The following is a 19,854-nucleotide window of genomic DNA, read 5'->3' as shown; positions in this document are numbered from 1 at the left end:
TTTATAGCCACCAACTAGTCTAAAACAATGCGTCTTTGCAATGTATGAGAAATCTTAAGTATATGTAGAAAACAGGAAGAACATAAAAACTCCAAAAAGAATAGTGAACATTTGGCTCTCAAATAAACCGTGTCTCTAGCGCTGTGAGGTAATAGTTGTAAATCAGATATAAGCAGTATATTAGAATTCTTAGATGATTCATTTAAATTCATTACAATTGCAATAAGGAAAACAAATTAATGGGAGAATACTATCACAAAACAAACAGATTAAGAGTTTAATACTATTTAAAAAGTCTTTTCATAAGCTACAGCATCTCACATGACAAATGTGTACCATTATTTAAGCCAGGGATCTCAAACTCCAGTACTGCAGGTTTTCATTCTAACCCTTTTCTTAATTAGTTACCTGTTTTTGCTGCTAATTAACTTCTTTTGAAGGGAGTTTGAGATCCCTGATCTAAGCATATTAGACATACCATCCATATTGCTAAAGCTAGGTGGATCTGAGTTTTTTACCAACTAGTATAAAAGGTTTTTTTGCACTAAAAAATTACATAATCTATATTTAACTCTTTAATCTGAAATTTAAAAAACACAAGTTCTACAAAGACATAACATTTACTTAAAATGAAACATCCACACAATTTGGATTTGGTATACAATCACGTTTTTTCAGAAATTCCCAAAAATATAACACTGCAAGAATACAATTAGACATATTACAATGAAAGTGTAAGGCATTACAGTGAAGAGAAGTTTCTTCATAAGTATCTGTGTAAACTGTATTACATAAGTTGCATCATAGGGTGGTCAGTCAGTCATTTTCCAACCCGCTATATCTTAACACAGGGTAACGGGGGTCCGCAGGAGCCAATCCCAGCCAGCACAGGGTGCAAAGCAGGAAAAAACCATGGGCAGGGCGCCAGCCCACAGCACTCACAGGGAATTAATATACATTTACTATTATTTGTGTATATAGGGTGGTCCAGATCTAATTATACAATTTTCATTACACTATAACTTATTAAGTTTATTACATAGAAAATCACCCGAAAAATCCCGGACCATCGAGAAGTGTGCGAACTGACAACATGAAGAATCGTCTTCGCGCCGAACTGGAATCGTCCCCACATAAATCAAAGTCATCCAGATGATCTGGATCTGCATAATTAGATCTGGACCACCTTATACAGATCTCTATGCATATGCAGTAGTGTAGTAGTAAAGGAATGTGATGTGCATTTAACATATAAAAACACGAAATTTGCCTTCGCAGTTGCATACAGTAACAGGAAGAAATTAAATAAAACAAACAAATAGAGACAAGATAGGTTAAAATCTACAAAGAAATTTTGAGATATTTCCATCATATGAAAAACAGATTCTTTACTAACTACATACTTCTAACAGTGTAATAATGCATTACAGTGCTTACCTAAAATGTTTATATGATACATATGAAACCTCTACACTTCTGAAATTATTTATTATCTCTGATATTCCTTATTAAAAAGACATATGACACTGGAAAGTAAAGAATTTCTGGTGTGATTAGTATGGGATTTTAAAGCAAATATCCTCCCTGATTTACTGAAGTTAAGTTCTGTGTAATGATTGTTAGTCTTCAGTTGTGATAATTTCCATTTTTTTCAGCATCGTCGTATGACACACAGTTATCAAATCAGCTACATCAACCACAATAGCTTTAGATGCATGAATCTGCTGGAGCTTTTTTAAATGTTAGTTTGTCAGATCACTAAAATAGATAATGAGGCTAAAAGTGGCGGTAGGCTGAATCACACTGCAATAAAAGGACAACATGAGGACTTTGTCCACTTTAAAAAGTCTGAGCTTATAGAGGAGAAATAAGCATTGTATCCTTTTACAGTATACATTCTTTTATATTTGTATTTCAAATATGATTACTATCTATCTGAGTTCCTAAGTATTTACATTCAGTCACTATTTCTACCTCTACCCCAAAAACAATGATAGATGAACGTGCAGATTTCATTCTTCTACAGTCAAATATCACTTATTTGGTCGTTTGACATTCAGAGTAAGATTGTTTCCTATTACACTTGATTTAAGTAATGGCTTTCATCCTCTTCAGCATGGTGTCATCAACATACTTGATAATAGAACTGTGGTCATAGCTCTATCTCAGGTCATTTCTCTACAGTTTAAATAATGTAGTAATGGAGACAAACCACATCCTTGCAGAGTCCCTGCATTTGAAACAATGACTTCTGAAGAAGTGTCTTGTAAATTGTCTGTGAATGATTTAAAAGAAAACCATGAATCCATAATGTAATAAATCGGTTACCATTCATAACTTTCAATTTCTCAATCAGTGTGTGAGGTTGGATAGTATTGAATGCTGAAGAAAATGTGTTTGATAGCACAGAGTCATAATCTACCAAACACTGTTGTCAGTGTTCACTGTATACAATGAGCGTGTGTGCAGAAACACAAAGAGCAGATACATATTTACTTGTGATTGTGTATAACATACTGTATTTAATCCTTACACCATACTTGTGTCTCATTCAAGCTTATGTTAATATTGCACTTTACATCAGCCCCTTTTTCAATAGAAGTAGTTAATACAATACTAAAGCACACGCAGCCCTAATATAGGAGGAGCATACAGTATCTTATTACAAAGGTGAAAAACAATGTTTATATTCAGCTTGATGGAGATATCAACACTTTAAATAAAAAAACAGTAGATCTGATTTTAGACTTTTAGAGAATAGATCATCAGTCAAAGGCAAGCTATTGGAAAAATATCAGAGAAATAATGAGCATACAGAGGTGTAGAATGTATGGTCTGTGAACATTCCCACTTAATGTGCAATTGAGGTACACAGCTATCATATGAACACATCAGGACATTTAATCATCTTAAGAGAGCCCTACTCATCGCTTGCTATCTCTGAGAAACAACTTGTGGGACAAAATGCTTCCCACTTACCATTTCCCAAGTAATATCAGAAGTACTTCGGAGGTTAACCTGTTCATCGCAAATTGAACTAATTATCGTGGTCTTGTTGATAAACCAGCACACAGGGTATGTTGCAGTTCACTTTATGACAACATTTGAATTATGTACTGTATAGATTTAGAGCTATTGTTTTCGCAACATTTATAACACAATAAATATGTTCGGCAACCTGTTTACAAATGGTCTTTCATGAATTAGATTCTAAAAAAAAGTGTGTTAAGCATATTACAAAGAGATGATCAAGATGTTTACTTGTACTTTCTAACAAATTCACTTATGGGCTTAATCCAACAACTAAACACAATGCGGCTGCAAGCAAATGCTCAAGGATTATGCGCATGCAGCTTTATCCCCATCCTCTCCCCACATCTTTAGAGCTGTAGACTGCAGCACCACAGTTAGATGTAATACACAATTTGGCAATTAATGCTTCATCTTAAACAAATGCTCCATTCATGGGCATAGTGGCTAAATTCTTGATGCTCCTGAAGCTAAGCTTTTAATATGTTTCTCACTTAGATAAACATGCTAGTCTAGAGGCATATGTGAAATTCCTATATATTTCAGAATTGTATGGGATGTGTGGTAGTGTGAAGAGATTTGTTGGCTTAAGATAATGAATTAATATATTGCAATATTGGGAGACCATTCTGCATGAACTAGACTTCATCCTTCCAGGGTGGAAAATCACTTTCATGATGGAGGCCATATCCTGCAAAGTGGGAACGAACTAAATCCTACAAAATATGAAAGAGCAAGAACTTCCTCTTTCTGACATTTGATTGTGCATGGGAATATGTTAATGCATTAGTGATTTTTCCAAAGCATTTCTCTTTCAAGCATGCATTCAAGAATGAAAAAACACAAAACTAAATGAAAACCAATTTTGTCAAGATTCAATCTTGATCTCCCTGCCTTTTTCAACTCTTTTTGTTGCTTTCACCTGTTATTAGAATACTCTTGTAATCATCTGATGATCATTTGAACTTATTAGTTTATTAACTTAAACTCTAGCTCTCAGCTCTGCTTGTACTTCAGTACCAATCTTTCTCTTCTTTGTATCTTTATATTGTACTAGGAGGCTTCGACCCCTGCTTGCTTCGTTCGCCAACCTCCCTGCCTGTGCTACGTGCCAGCAAATTTGCGTCTCTGCCGCTCGTGTATATGGATTTCACTTTCACCAAACAACAAAACTTTAAATTCTCATGGATAGGCCTCTTCCTCATTGGGAAAAAACACTACTTTTCCCTGATGGCAACACGAATTAGATGATCTACAAGTCTCCGACTTAAAGTTTAAAGCCAAACAATACCTACATACTACTGTCATATCACCTATGTCCATATATTCAATCTCTTTTCTGTTTTACCTTTTTTTTTTATCAATATCGCAAAGAATTTTGATTCCTTGTTTGGAATTACATCGTGACAGCGCAACGTATAACTGCCCATGAGTGAATATAATTTCTTTCTCTCTACACGAACTGTCTCTGACAATAGCATTTACACAAATGAGAAATTTTTGGACCGTGTGTGTGGTTGTAAATGTTTTAGATATGGGCAGGACTTTTCCAAATTTCTTTGCATAAAGTCTTGTCTCTCACCAGATTTCACTTTCACCAAACAACAAATCTTTTAATTCTCACACATATGCCTCTTCATTGGGAAGAAGCAGCACTTTTTCCTGATGGTAACACGAATTAGACGATTTACAAGTCTCCAACTTAAGGTTTAAAGCCAAACAATATATTCAATTTCTTTTTGCTGTTCCATTATTTCACCGAGTAATAATTTTCCATTTGTTTGGGCTAATGTGATCTTTACTATCATTTTTTTGAGACTTTCGAATTTTCATATTTCCATTATCTATAACCTGCTCTGCATATGTATTGTGCCAATGTTTTTGAATTCTTTACAACGTTCTACTTGGTAGTGGTTAAATTTCTTGGCACAAAGTCTCATCTCACAGGACGTGAAAGTGTCTCTCTGAGAAAGCCATGTCTTGTCTCTCTTCCCAAAAGTTTTTTTATTATAATAGAGATATATATTAATGGCAACTAATATTATAGTTTTTTGTGTAAAGCACATTAAACTGTATTCAGTGAATGAAATGTGATAAACAAATGCATTTGTTGTTGTTATTATTCTTATTAATAATATCAATATTATTATTAATAATAATATTTACTTATTTTGCAAAAAGTCATTCACTACAAATCCAATAATTTTAAATACATTACTTCTACAAATGAAATGTATATACTAAGTGCTGTACACATTTACCAACACAGTATACTTTAAAATAAAAACACACACACCAAGTATGCCACTGCAAGATTAATCCTGTTGTCCATAAAAAGACTTTACAAAGAAAGTGCCATCACTACTTATAATCTTGCCTGTCCTAAATTATTTTCTACCCAAATCATCAACATCTGCATAATTGTGTTTTACGGTATGCCAAAAAATTGACTGAATGACCAGTTGGTCAAGGGTAGATGGGATCTGCATAGATATTAATTTTGATTTACTTTTCTTCCTTGTCAACTATCTTGACGCTGGAGATACTGGAAATAGTTGTAATTCAAAAACAATCTTCACACATTTGAAAAGGGGAAAGATTACATGGATCTGGATAGGGATTTTGTTGAGAAGCAAACAATAGTGCATTCAGTAGGTTTGATTTATATGGACAAATTTCCAATTGTAAAATCAATATCGTCATTACATTTGGTATAGCCTTTGTAAATGTATTGAGTATGTTTGGTATTGTAAATGGAATTGACTAAATAAAACTGCCATGAATGTGAATGAGTTAAAACAGCAATTTTAAGATGTTTGTAAGAACATTATATGCCCAGTGGGGGCAGGGTGGTCTCATGGCCTCGGAACCCCTGCAGATTTTTTTTTCTCCAGCCTTCTGGAGATTTTTTTGTTGTTTTATTCGGTCCTCCTTACTTTATTCTTTGTTACTTAGTATTGCCTAATCTTATTTTTATATTTTTCTTTTTTCTTACCTTCATCTTGCACAGCATTTTGAGCTACATCATTTGTATGAAAACGTGCTATATAAATAAATGTTGTTGTTGTCGCTTTGAAAATATTTATTTAATTGATTAAACACTCAAGCACTTTGTTATTATTAAAACAGATGATATATATATATACTAATAAAAGGTAAAGCCCTCACTCACTCACTCACTCACTCACTCACTCACTCACTCACTCATCACTAATTCTCCAACTTCCCGTGTAGGTAGAAGGCTGAAATTTGGCAGGCTCATTCCTTACAGCTTACTTACAAAAGTTAGGCAGGTTTCATTTCGAAATTCTAAGCCTAATGGTCATAACTGGAAGGTATTTTTCCCCATTAACTGTAATAGAGTTGAGCTGGAAAAACGTGGGGGGGCGGAGTTTCGTGTGACATCATCACGCCTCCCACGTAATCACGTGAACTGACTGTCAACGCAGTGCATAGAAAACCAGGAAGACCTCCAAAAAGCACTTAAGAAAACATGCATTATATAATTGAGAAGGCAGCGAAACAATAAGAAGCGGAAAGTGACATATACTACCATATTCATGAGTGCTGCTACCTCGGAAAGAAAGCAAGGAGTAAACCTAAACTTTAAATTAAGTTCATAGACAGGCTACCGCTGGCGTTTCACATGCCCACAGATAATGCGGGATACAAGTTTAATGAGAGGACGCAGGATATAAACGAGAGTTTTGATCACTTTGTAACTAAGTTAAAATTGTAGGTGAAGGGGTGTGCTTATGCAAATTCCGAGAGACTGTGTTTGTGGGGGATTGACAGTTAAGGCGGGTGGGGGAGTCACGCCATCATCTCCCTCCCATTCATCTCATTTCGCTCTGAGCTGAGCTCCGCGGCTAACGCCGTCTTCCGAAGCAACTTCGTCAGACTGCCACCAAATACTCACAGAAAAATCCACAAGTTAATACACACGCTGTCTCTAGAGTTTCTCCACACTGAATCCTCCAGGCACTACTTACAAAAGGTCACATTGACAATCGTGTTACGTTATTTTTAAAATCTTTCCTTTTCTTAGCACAAGCACAGCTGAGAAGCTTGATGCATGTGCTCCATAACGCGTTAAAAATAATGCATTTAATCACACTTTGCATTACAAGCAAAGGGAGCTTTTGTCAATGCATGATTTCCTGGTACACCGATTACATTGATCAGCGCATCCCGATTCATTTTACCCTCGCACCACCTTAGTTTGAGAAGAAGTATGAAAAATATGAGGTTAACACAGAAAAACAGATCACCAATTCAAGCTTTATGAATAATCGATTCACCATCAATAATTGTTTTGGTAAAGCCATCCTCCTTCCATTTTATAATTTTTCCGCCACTAGCCATGATTAAATGAACGGTAAAAAAGTAAGAGCAAAGCGAGGGTGACTTATTTAGGCAGGCATATATATGACAGCAACACTCATGACAATGTCAATCATGTTACGTTATTATTAAAATGTTTCCTTTTCTTTTTCATTACTTCTTTAACACACTACTTCTCCGCTGCGAGGCGCGGGTATTTTGCTATATATATATATGAATGACCTCCAAAGAGCGCTGAGACTTTTGATATCATGAACGTGTCTGCAAAAATGGGGTCTCCTGCCCAGCAAAAGTCGAGCAGCCAGCGCGCGCATAGCTGTGCCGGCCTTTGAGACGCTGACTGCGCTTCTGCCTTAAGTCAAAGTGAGCACTTTTAATTTTTTCATCCTCCCCCTGCGCTATAGCCCAGACAAGTGCAAACACGGACCCCTTTTCTACACCACGGCAAAATAATATTAAGGCGATTCACACTTTCTTTTGCACGTATACGATTATGAGGTCCTCAGCTTGGATTATGAAGACATGCACAGGAGTGGAGGACTGACAGTGCCATCAAAGCCGATTTACACAGTCTACACAAGACCCACCGCGACTGTCCCCAAAAGGCGATCATAACGCCAGCGAACACATCTCTCTATACTATATAAAAGAACAAGGCAACTTTCCTTTCTTTACACCTTTTTCCTTTTATCCCAAACCAAAGCCTTTCTCTCTTAACACTGCAGAGGACACAAAACTAATTTTCTTTAAATGCCGGTAAGGCACATTACCAGAGACACAAATTTGAACGCTCACATAGAAAATGTAATTTCAATGTACCTGTACTTCTTTAAACGTTAATGTTTTACTGTTTAATAACTTATAGACTATAATTTATTATTTTTCCCTTGCACTCAGTGACCAAACCTATACACACACATATAGACACATACAAACATACACACAAGTATATGTATGTGTATATATATACACACACACATACATACATACATACATACATACATACACACATATATATAATTTGTGTGTGTGTATGTATGTATGTGTGTGTATATATGATGTAGATAGGTATGTATGTATATATATATATATATATATATGTGTATATGTAAATATGTATATAGATATGTAGATATGAAGATATGTATGTGTATATATATGTATATATATATATATATATGTATGTATGTATGTATGTATGTATGTGTGTGTGTGTGTGTGTGTGTGTATATATGACAGCAGCAATCCAAGCTGTGAGAAAACAGTAAAAAGGAGGCGTGTCAGATGTCGTGGTACATTTTCTGATGCAGCTAGACGAAAACAACTTTGTGACGCTGCCGCCAAATACACAAAACAATTACTTTGACAATCATGTTACATTATTTTTAAAATGTTTCCTTTTCTTTTTCATAACTTCTTTAACACATGACATCGCTGAGAAGCGCAGGTATTTTGCTATATATATATCACAGCGACACTCATAACAGTGACAAAACAATTACATTGACAATCATGTTACGTTATTTTCAAAATGTTTCCTTTTCTTTCTCTTTCCTTCTTTAACACACTACTTCTCCGCTGCCAAGCGGGTATATATATATATATATATATATATATATATATATATATATATATATATACAGTGGTGTGAAAAACTATTTGCCCCTTCCTGATTTCTTATTCTTTTGCATGTTTGTCACACAAAATGTTTCTGATCATCAAACACATTTAACCATTATTCAAATATAACACAAGTAAACACAAAATGCAGTTTTTAAATGATGGTTTTTATTATTTAGGGAGAAAAAAAATCCAAACCTACATGGCCCTGTGTGAAAAAGTAATTGCCCCTTGTTCAAAAATAACCTAACTGTGGTGTATCACACCTGAGTTCAATTTCCGTAGCCACCCCAGGCCTGATTACTGCCACACCTGTTTCAATCAAGAAATCACTTAAATAGGAGCTGCCTGACACAGAGAAGTAGACCAAAAGCACCTCAAAAGCTAGACATCATGCCAAGATCCAAAGAAATTCAGGAACAAATGAGAACAGAAGTAACTGAGATCTATCAGTCTGGTAAAGGTTATAAAGCCATTTCTAAAGCTTTGGGACTCCAGCGAACCTCAGTGAGAGCCATTATCCACAAATGGCAAAAACAAGGAACAGTGGTGAACCTTCCCAGGAGTGGCCGGCCGACCAAAATTACCCCAAGAGCGCAGAGACGACTCATCCAAGAGGTCACAAAAGACCCCAGGACAACGTCTAAAGAACTGCAGGCCTCACTTGCCTCAATTAAGGTCAGTGTTCACGACTCCACCATAAGAAAGAGACTTGGCAAAAACGGCCTGCATGGCAGATTTCCAAGACGCAAACCACTGTTAAGCAAAAGAACATTAGGGCTCGTCTCAATTTTGCTAAGAAACATCTCAATGATTGCCAAGACTTTTGGGAAAATACCTTGTGGACCGATGAGACAAAAGTTGAACTTTTTGGAAGGCAAATGTCCCGTTACATCTGGCGTAAAAGGAACACAGCATTTCAGAAAAAGAACATCATACCAAAAGTAAAATATGGTGGTGGTAGTGTGATGGTCTGGGGTTGTTTTGCTGCTTCAGGACCTGGATGGCTTGCTGTGATAGATGGAACCATGAATTCTACTGTCTACCAAAAAATCCTGAAGGAGAATGTCCGCCATCTGTTCGTCAACTCAAGCTGAAGCGATCTTGGGTGCTGCAACAGGACAATGACCCAAAACACACCAGCAAATCCACCTCTGAATGGCTGAAGAAAAACAAAATGAAGACTTTGGAGTGGCCTAGTCAAAGTCCTGACCTGAATCCAATTGAGATGCTATGGCATGACCTTAAAAAGGCGGTTCATGCTAGAAAACCCTCAAATTAAGTTGAATTACAACAATTCTGCAAAGATGAGTGGGCCAAAATTCCTCCAGAGCTGTAAAAGACTCATTGCAAGTTATCGCAAACGCTTGATTACAGTTATTGCTGCTAAGGGTGGCCCAACCAGTTATTAGGTTCAGGGGCAATTACTTTTCACACAGGGCCATGTAGGTTTGGATTTTTTTCTCCCTAAATAATAAAACCATCATTTAAAACTGCATTTTGTATTTACTTGTGTTATATTTGACTAATGGTTAAATGTGTTTGATGATCAGAAACATTTTGTGTGACAAACATGCAAAAGAATAAGAAATCAGGAAGGGGGCAAATAGTTTTTCACACCACTGTATATATATATATATATAGATAGATAGATAGATATATATATATATAGATAGATATGAGAACAACATATATATATATATATAGATAGATAGATAGATAGATAGATAGATATGAGAACAACACTCATATCAATGACAAAACAATTACATTAACAACCATGTTACGTTATTTTTAAAATTTTTCCTTTTCTTTTTCGTACCTTCTTTAACACACTACTTCTCCACTGCGAAGCGCGGGTATTCTGCTAGTATATATATATATATATATATATATATATATATATATATAGTGGACTATGGCCGGCAGCTTATCCAGGCCAATACCCCCAAGCCGTCAGAGGGCGCCCTCCTTGCAACGTGAAGATGCCCCGAATTCCAGCAGGACATCATGGACTATAGAGTTTTAATGCACAGCCCTGCTGGATAATGTCGGGGCTGCCAGGGGACGCTGCAGGGAGGCACAGAGACGTTTATTTTCCATACAGCCCGGAAGTACATCCCAGTCACATGGACAGAAGAAAAGATGTACTTTCGGGTTGAAGAAAAAGAGTTTTCACCTGACCAGTCCGGGTCATGGACTGTAAAGGACTTTGGGAGATCCCAGACGGGCAAACTGCGTTGGGAAGAAGGGAACAACGTGTCTGGGAGAGGAGTATTGTATTGATTATTGGTTGGATTGTATTATTATTTATGAGTATAGTGGAGTGGAGGGTGCTTTGAGCACATTATTACTTTAATAAAGTCAATTATTGGACTTTTACCTGGTGTCTGGCGGTCTGGCGTCTGGTCTGAGGGTTCAAAGGGACGATAGTGCCCCCTATCTGTCACAATATATATATATATATATATATTTACATATATATATATATATATATATATATATATATATATATATATATATATATATATATACAGTAGGACCTCGGTTCACCATAATTCATTCCGAAACTCTGGTCGTAAACAGAAGCAACTTCCCCCATAGGACTGTATGTAAATACAATTAATCCGTTCCAGGCCATACGAACTGTATGTAAATATATATATATTTTAAGTTGTTAAGCACAAATATAGTTAATTAAACCAAAGAATGCACAGCATAATAGTAAACTAAATGTAAAAACATTGAATAACACTGAGAAAACCTTCAACAACTGAGAAAACTAACACTGCAATAGTTTGCACTATAGCGCTACCAACCGCCGGCTAAAAGCACTTTTTAAATGAGTTTTAAGCACGGGAAAAAAATGAACATTTGAAAAAATCTGTAATTTAATAAACCACCAAGAAAAATAACATTGCAACAAAGCACGCTACGAACAGATCGCTGGAAGCAGAAGTGAAAACAAAATCAAGCCTAGTGCATTCTTTAACTGCCTTCCAACCTTAATGCATTCAGCTCTCTCTCACGCTGCCTGTGTGTCTGCATCTCGGGCTGCCTCTGTGTGTGTGTGTGTGTCGCAATCTCTGGCTTGTTCATATACCGAGTGTGTGGTCGTGAACCGAGGCAAGTTTGGTGAATTTTTTGGTCTTAAACAGAGTTGTACATGTACCGGGATGTTCGTGAACCGAGGTTCCACTATATATATATATATATATATATATATATATATATATATATATATATATATATGTATATATATATATATAGTCATGCACGAGCGCATGGCGGGAAGCTTAAGGACCTGACACACACTGCAACAAGTTGTGTCTGGGGACCAAGACAGTGTACTAACCTCTCTCTCTCTTTCCCCATAGAAAAGATGAAGCGCCGCCGTCATAAACCTGCCCGGACAATCCAAAGAACAGCATTTCCGGGAGTTCTTTCTTTCCCCCACATATTTCTGGCATTCCTCGCTCTTAATTTCCAGTCCGCCACTTTAAATTGTCCTTCCACCCATTCCTTTTTATCTTATGATTTTTGAATATTATTGGACCTGAATCTTTTGGTTGCAGTATACGGGGCTTAAAACCCCCAAAGCTTGCTCATAGTGTCTGTGTTTTATTACAATATATATATTCAATATTATATATATATATATATATATATATATATATATATATATATATATATATATATATATATATATATATATATATATATATATGCATCATAATTAACAAGCAATTTATAGTTTTTTTAAATCTTCTGAAAACTTATCTAAACCATTAGCTTTTCACAAAATAAATAAATGATGCCTTTACATGTCACAATTGGACAGATGATGGATTATTAAGCAAGAAACACCCAAAAAACGCGTTAAAAGAGAGCAGGACTTGTGTTTCTCCACCACAAGATTAAATTCACTATCAATCTTGTGAAATACAGTTGTCCCTGTACAAAGTGTTTCTCTGCCTTCACAAGACGCAGGCCAACTTTATGCACTTTATTACGGCACACAATCAAGCCCTCTCCATATTCACTTCTGATCACCAGAAATAAACAGATATACAGCTTAAACAATTATAATATATAAAATAAAATGTTTCTTGGTGTGTCAATTTAACTATTACAGTATACTCTTTTTCTACACACCTGATCTCCTTATTATGCATATACTGCTTGTCAGTGGTTATCAACAAGGTACAGACATATCAGCCAAGCATAATTCCTGTAAAAAAGGATTGTAAAATACCTTTTAAAACATTTTTTTAACTGGGCACATGGTGTATACGTCAAGTGGATTTCAACATCAGTATGAGATCTATTTCCTAATTGGAGAGTTGATGATAAAAAAAAAATGATCAGTAGCAGTGTTTTAGCTTCAACCTTGGTTGCTAACTTTCTGATTACCCAGTACTGACCTCCACTGCAATTTTGGTTTCCTTTCCACCTCCTCGTCCCTCCATTAAAAATAAATCTGTCTCACTCGGCTACTGCTGGAACAGAATAAAGGAACATATGATCTGAGTGATTTCTACATTTTGTAAAATGCTCTTTCCGTTGATGCATATAATACACGCCTCTACTTGAAATAATTCTTGTTTGATCATATTTTTTGAGATTTTAGCACTTTCAAGAACACCTCCAATGTGGACTAACTATTAGTTAACTAAGATATTACTACTGACTAATTTTGATTAAAAATGTAAGTGATGTCTAGACTTTGTTGTGATGATATGTTTTGACAGATTCTTTAAACTGAAAATTTAATGACATTTTTTAATTTAAAATCTATGCAGTGTTTTGTGTCTCATAATTACACAGAAGGACATCCATAATTCAACATCTGGCATTACTTATAAGTACAAATTCCCTTTTTTTCATTTAGAATGCTTTTCCTTAAACTGCTTTTATTTCTTTATAGTGCTTTTCTTTATCAGTGAAACTGAAAAACAATGTTAAAGCTCTGGTGTGCAAAATACTTGCGTAAGCGCATAAACCATAAAACCAGAAGAAGTGTCTGGCTCATTATTATCCATTTCATGTCTATTTTTATTTTATGCTCTGCATGGCCCATACCTCCTTTTTATTCTGTCTAGCTCTTCTACAGTAGTTCAAATGTGTAAAAGCAGAAAAGCCAATGCAGTAATACAATTAAGAAATGATTGAAAAGTTAAAGAAATGGATGTTAAGGATGGCTACTGAATTAAAAAACCTTTTAGACATCGTTTGCTAATTTTGTCACAGCTGAGCCAACATTAATGAAAAGTGAAGTATGTCGTCCCAATCTTACCCCCAGCTACCCCTCCCCCAGCCCAGGAATTCAAATGTAGACTTAGTAAAGAGCAAACAGGCTTCATGAAACCTTTAGTTCCCATTGTTCGTTCTGTTTCAGTATAAAAAGCTACCAAAGATCCTCGGTTGAACAAGTGACATCTAATTAGAATGGAAATAAATTAAAGGGGACACAAGCTTTTTAAAATTCTTAGGAAATCCAAAACTACTAATTCAGAAACTGCTGTATTAAATCAAATATCCCTAAACAACCTTAAGGTTAACACGACACAAAAGAATCACGTGTCCGTTTCAACAGAGAAGGTTTCTTTCAATAGCTGCTGAAGTGTTTGTGCAATTATGGTAAAAGCCTGAGTTAACTGTTAATGATAAGTTTATCAGTCAAGACAGTAACAGATGATTGTGATAGACATCAAGGAGTCAAGGTTTTGGTATTTGTGAAAGTTATGCAAAATATAAATATTGTGATAAAGGCTAAAACTCAAAATAATGTTTTTACACCTTCTATAATGATAATGAAAGCTGTACAACAGGATCAGAGATGCTTAAAGGAAAAGCACTTTGACTAGAAAGATTCTAGAGACTTTTATGGGTATCATTTCCCACACTATCTATCTCCTACATCAAAAATCAAAATGAAAAATGCATTAATGAGCAATTCCATACACGGTGGATTTTTTTTTTCTGTCTAAATAATCCTATTTATGAATTAGACAAGCAAAAAAGAGGTAAGTCTAATCACATGTATTTCTTGTAGGGTAGTTACTGGTAAAAGACTTTCTTGGACTCGAAGCATTCTTGGTGCTGCTGATTTTTCTTTAGAGCAGAGTAGTCTGTTTAGTAAAGTGGTCTGAGGCCATACACTCTGTTGTCAAGGCAATACATTAAGCCATTCAGAAAGATTATACTTGTCCTTAAGCACAGCTAAAGTTACCCAGCAAACCACATGAACAGAAAAGCCTCTCACCAGCTTAATCAGTTGCATTGCCATTGAAGGAAGCTGTTCAGTTTGTTGTAGTTGCACAAGAAAGAATTACAGCGTATTTATTTAGAAAAAAATACAACTCTAGAATAGAAAACACCTTTTTGATATACTGAAGACACCAGGAATCCAGAAAAATCAAAAGAATAAAAGTGGCAAAGTCACAAAGTGTATGTTTTAAGTTAACAATTTATAGCATACATATAAAAAATAATAAGTAGCATGATTGAGTAATACTAAATTGTAAACGAACCAAGCTATTAAGATACATCTTATGAAACATTTTGACATTAAATCCTTCTTCTCAGTTCCACTGAGCAGCAATATAAAACGCACACAGGTGAGGGATGTGCATGATGTCAGATGCTTAAAATTGACTGGCCAACCCCATTTGCATCCATCACTGTCGACATCAGTTAAAAATGAGCACCCATCTGGTTAATAATTCAATTAAGAATCTCCTTTAGACATAGATATATGTGCTATGTGTTTTGCCAAGTTTGCACTAAATCCCATTTTTCATTGATCCTACTCTCTTTTTAAAATATATCACAATTCAGCTCATGGTTTTGGTTATGCAACTGAGAAATTGAACTATACGGTACATTTCAAGGTGGAGTGGCAAACTAATGTCTTTATTCAGTGCAAAATAAAGGGGTAGCAGACAAGTACAGAACATTCCCTTCACAGAACAACACATGCAAAATCCCCACTCAGCGGATGGCACCCCAGACAGCTTTAATCTGCTGGTCCTAAGGGGATGATCTCAAAGTCTTATCTAAAATTGTGATTAAGTGGAGGCACACCCTTCTGTCTTAGCAGCTTGTACTTGCATCAATGAAAAGATAAAAAAAAAAGACTTTGTTTATCAACAACGTGATTTTTTTCACACACATGAACATGTCATTCAGGAAATTGTTTACTGGGGTCGTTCCATAAGTTTAAATGCAGGCTCACCGATTCTAACAGCATTGTATATAGTAACTATGGGAACAGTGAAAATCAATGTGAGGCTTGTTGCTTTTGTTTTTTAACAGTTGTATAGCATTGATTACATCCCCCCACTACCACCAAAAAAAAGATGTTTATTGTAACCTTTACCTCACAATACATTCATTTAAGATGTCTTCTGCAATAAAACGTACATTAGCATCAGCCAGAGAAGGGGAGAGGTTGCCATAGCAAACAGTGCAAGCAAATAAGGCAGCAGTGCTAGCTCTCCACTTACCTTCTAGCCGGATGAGAAGAAGCTGTCAATCACACCTACATCCTCTCAGGTCATGTAGTTTGCCTCCCTAATATAATATCCTCATTTCCCTTTTTCCACTTTAATGCAGGTAAGGTCTATTGTCCAAAAGCTGCGAAAGATAAAAATAAAAAATCCTTGATCACTTCACTTGATGTTAAAATGGCATGCTAGCAAGGTTTAAATGCATGCCAAAATATGAGCAGTGAGCCAAGATCAGACAAAAGTAGGAGACAGGCTGTGCTTTTCTTCTTTTTGGAAATAAATTGCTTCTTATCTTTCCAGAATAGTACAGTAAATTGCAGGATCATAAGAGAAGTAGCACCCAAGCATTGATTTCCCTCCACGCATTGGAAACAGCAGGTGAAAAATGCAAATCTGACACAAACGCTTTTGGGAGATCTAATCGACAGACTGAAAGCACCAAAAAAACGCAACCTGTACGCTTCAAGTTTGCAAGGCCTGATCGAGATTACAAGAAACACTTAATGTAGTGCATGAAAGACAAGTAAACAGATAATGAGGTTCAATAATTAGTAAGTTCTGTGATTAAGTAAAGTCAAGGATAGGCAGGCTAGCAGATAGATAGATAGATAGATAGATAGATAGATAGATAGATAGATAGATAGATAGATAGATAGATAGATAGATAGATAGATAGATAGATAGATAGATAGATAGATTACATTATTTTAAATGGAGCAACAGTAATAACCTCATTCAAAAACCTGTTAGTGAGCATGATAATAAAGAGATGCTTTACTTAAAAGTATATTAAGTAGTCAATGGCATTCGTAAACAAGCGCTTCGACCACTTGACTTTAGGAAGAATCTGATTGTTTTTAGAAATCTGCAACTTTAAATGCATAACGCGGATGTCAATCGTGGCATTTTTTTAGCATTTGTATGAGGACCCTCTTTGCCTTAAGTCCTATTGTGACTAGTCCGAGATTGCCTTTCACAGAGGCTCACTCGTGCGGTAAATGAAGCATTTAACATCTGTCACCCATGTAACGGGCAGAAGAGCTATGCGCTAACGGTTCATTCGCCACTGTACTTGTCTGCAGTTTAATCCACAATTTTTACAAACAACCGGCGCGGTGCACTTTGAGATTTCGTCCTTTTGAGGATATTCTTTGCTCAAGTATGCCGAAAAGCGCGCCGCTGATGGGCACCTCGCTGAATTCAAAACCGTTATTCCTTTCCCCATCCTACCAAAATCTGAGCGACAGCTTAGATCGGCACTGCAGTCGAAGGAAAGCAAGGAGCCCTAGGTGACATCTTGTAATGCTCGGACATCCAGAGAACGCGACAGCGGCTTACCTGCGCGCGGATTCTCACACATCCACTACAGCAAGTAGCCAGCAGCGGCGGCACTGCGATTTCACATGTTAGCCCGACATCTGTCACATGACTGCGTTCGCCAATCCATGGACTCAGTCTTGGACTCCCTCCTCGCTTATCTCCGAAGGAGGGCTTTCGGGGACTTTCTATGACAGATAACGCACACAAAGTGGGGATTGGAGTTTTCTGCGTGACCGGCGCAAGTCGAGTGCCACTGCTTTGCAGGTGCATCCTTTTGATGCTGAATAAAAATCCGTAGTCTGGGAAATGTAATTAGGACGGTCATCACAATCACACTGCGCTATTTTGCATAGTAGGTTAGCGCTTACCAAATTACCCTTACTTTCGGTAAACAAAGCTTGACCTTGTAAGGCTGCTCACTTACTTTAAACATGGGACAGCCAACAAGCTGTATTGTGAATCAGCAAACTGGTGGCATAGTATATGAAAAGTGGAATTGTGGATTAAACATAGTGCTACAAACGGCAGACGGGCAGGCTGCACAGTTCTTGAAATGTGTATGCTTTCGCTATAGCGTCTTTTATTTGAAACATTATTTGTTAACACAGTTCCAAAGCGGTTTATCAGAACACTATCATAATCTACGCTAGTACTCAATATTCATATTTTAATTAATCATATTTATAATATCAGTCTGTGTATCTATGTATAACATCTCTGCTTCTAGAACACACTGTAATTTACAAGTGATACACTGGGAGGCCTGTTGCTGACATTATTAAACCCTGTTCTTGACATTACCGCTAACCACAGTGTACACTCAGGGTGGTAAGACATTCAATTATACATCCTCAACTCAGTTCTTTTTGCCTGTCTTGCCTGGAGAATTAAAAATTGTTCAACCATGGCATGTCCACAAAATCATTTAATACACGAGGGATTTCTAATGAATTTGCATATATAAAGAGTACAGTATGTGCTTGGCAACACACAGTTAACTGAATGAAGTTTTAAAGCTGATGTCTATGTGTCTAATGCTGCTATCCAACTGACACCAGGAATCAAGAGACCTGAGCAAGAGTGGCAGTTTTATTACTGTTTACCTGAATAACATAATATTGTATATGATATCCAGTACAATATTACCATATCATACATAATATTTTATATTGATTTGGATTGGTTTTAGTGGACTTTTATTGATATGTTGCCATTTGAGCTGTAGAACCCATGACCCTGAAATGCTCAACAAGTATAGGAAAATGTATGCATGGCATAACATTCATTATAGGGTTAGTTTGCTGGTTTGGAAGCTGGAACTTTTTAAAATTTTCTAATAATTTAAACAAAGAGTTATCACAGTTTTGTGTGCTACATATTTTTGTAACAGTGATTTATATTTTTCTGGGTGATAAAATAAGCTAATTTTTTTTGCATGAAAATGTTTTTTTGGAAATGATGATAAGCTTAAGGTATAACATTCAATAAAATGTTTTTCACCTATGTTATTTATACAGACATAGACAAGGCCTGTGGCCTATCATGCAGCACATAGAGTTGGAAAAACAACAGAATGCCAGCCAGTTGCATCGCATTTCGCAGGACCACGTGGTAAGAAGGTAATTATTAACAGTGTGGTCATGAGTGTAAGGAAAAATGCTGTGTGAAGATAAGTACCTGGCGAGTGATGACAAGGAGAAAATTGTGTTAAATGCTTATGAAGTGAAAATACCAAAGAAAGGGTACATGTCATCAAAAGTTTCGAAGTGGTTCAGTTATCACAAAACTGGCCAAACACAGAAACAGCCAACATACAATATATGCCATGTCAAAGAACCTACAAAGACTGGTTAATATAACAAATCTATTCCACCACCTCAAAAGATGTCATCCAACTGAATATGAAGATTGTCAGAAAGAACACTCAAATGATGTTGCTAACAAGCATTCAAGCAGTGATGCTGTACCTACAACAACAACAACAACATTTATTTATATAGCACATTTTCATACAAAAAGTAGCCCAAAG

The 19,854-nt window shown here is 36.2% G+C and overlaps 1 protein-coding gene across 1 annotated transcript in view; it reads right to left on the bottom strand.

Moving 5' to 3' along the window:
• Nucleotides 1-17,960, bottom strand: part of tmem108 (transmembrane protein 108) — a 339,807-nt gene extending 321,847 nt beyond the window's left edge. Inside the window, exons 1-2 of the mRNA XM_039753456.1 lie at nucleotides 17,844-17,960; nucleotides 16,503-16,632 (exon numbers count right to left, since the gene is read on the bottom strand). The gene's annotated coding sequence lies outside the window, so the exon portion shown is untranslated. The remainder of the gene's footprint in view (nucleotides 1-16,502; nucleotides 16,633-17,843) is intronic.
• Nucleotides 17,961-19,854: the final 1,894 nt, after the last annotated feature.

This window comes from Polypterus senegalus, chromosome 5 (assembly GCF_016835505.1).
Source record: "Polypterus senegalus isolate Bchr_013 chromosome 5, ASM1683550v1, whole genome shotgun sequence".
In the NCBI taxonomy this organism is placed as follows: domain Eukaryota; kingdom Metazoa; phylum Chordata; class Cladistia; order Polypteriformes; family Polypteridae; genus Polypterus; species Polypterus senegalus.
The sequence above is the reverse complement of the archived record's forward strand: the minus strand, read 5'-3'. Positions and strand labels throughout refer to the sequence as shown.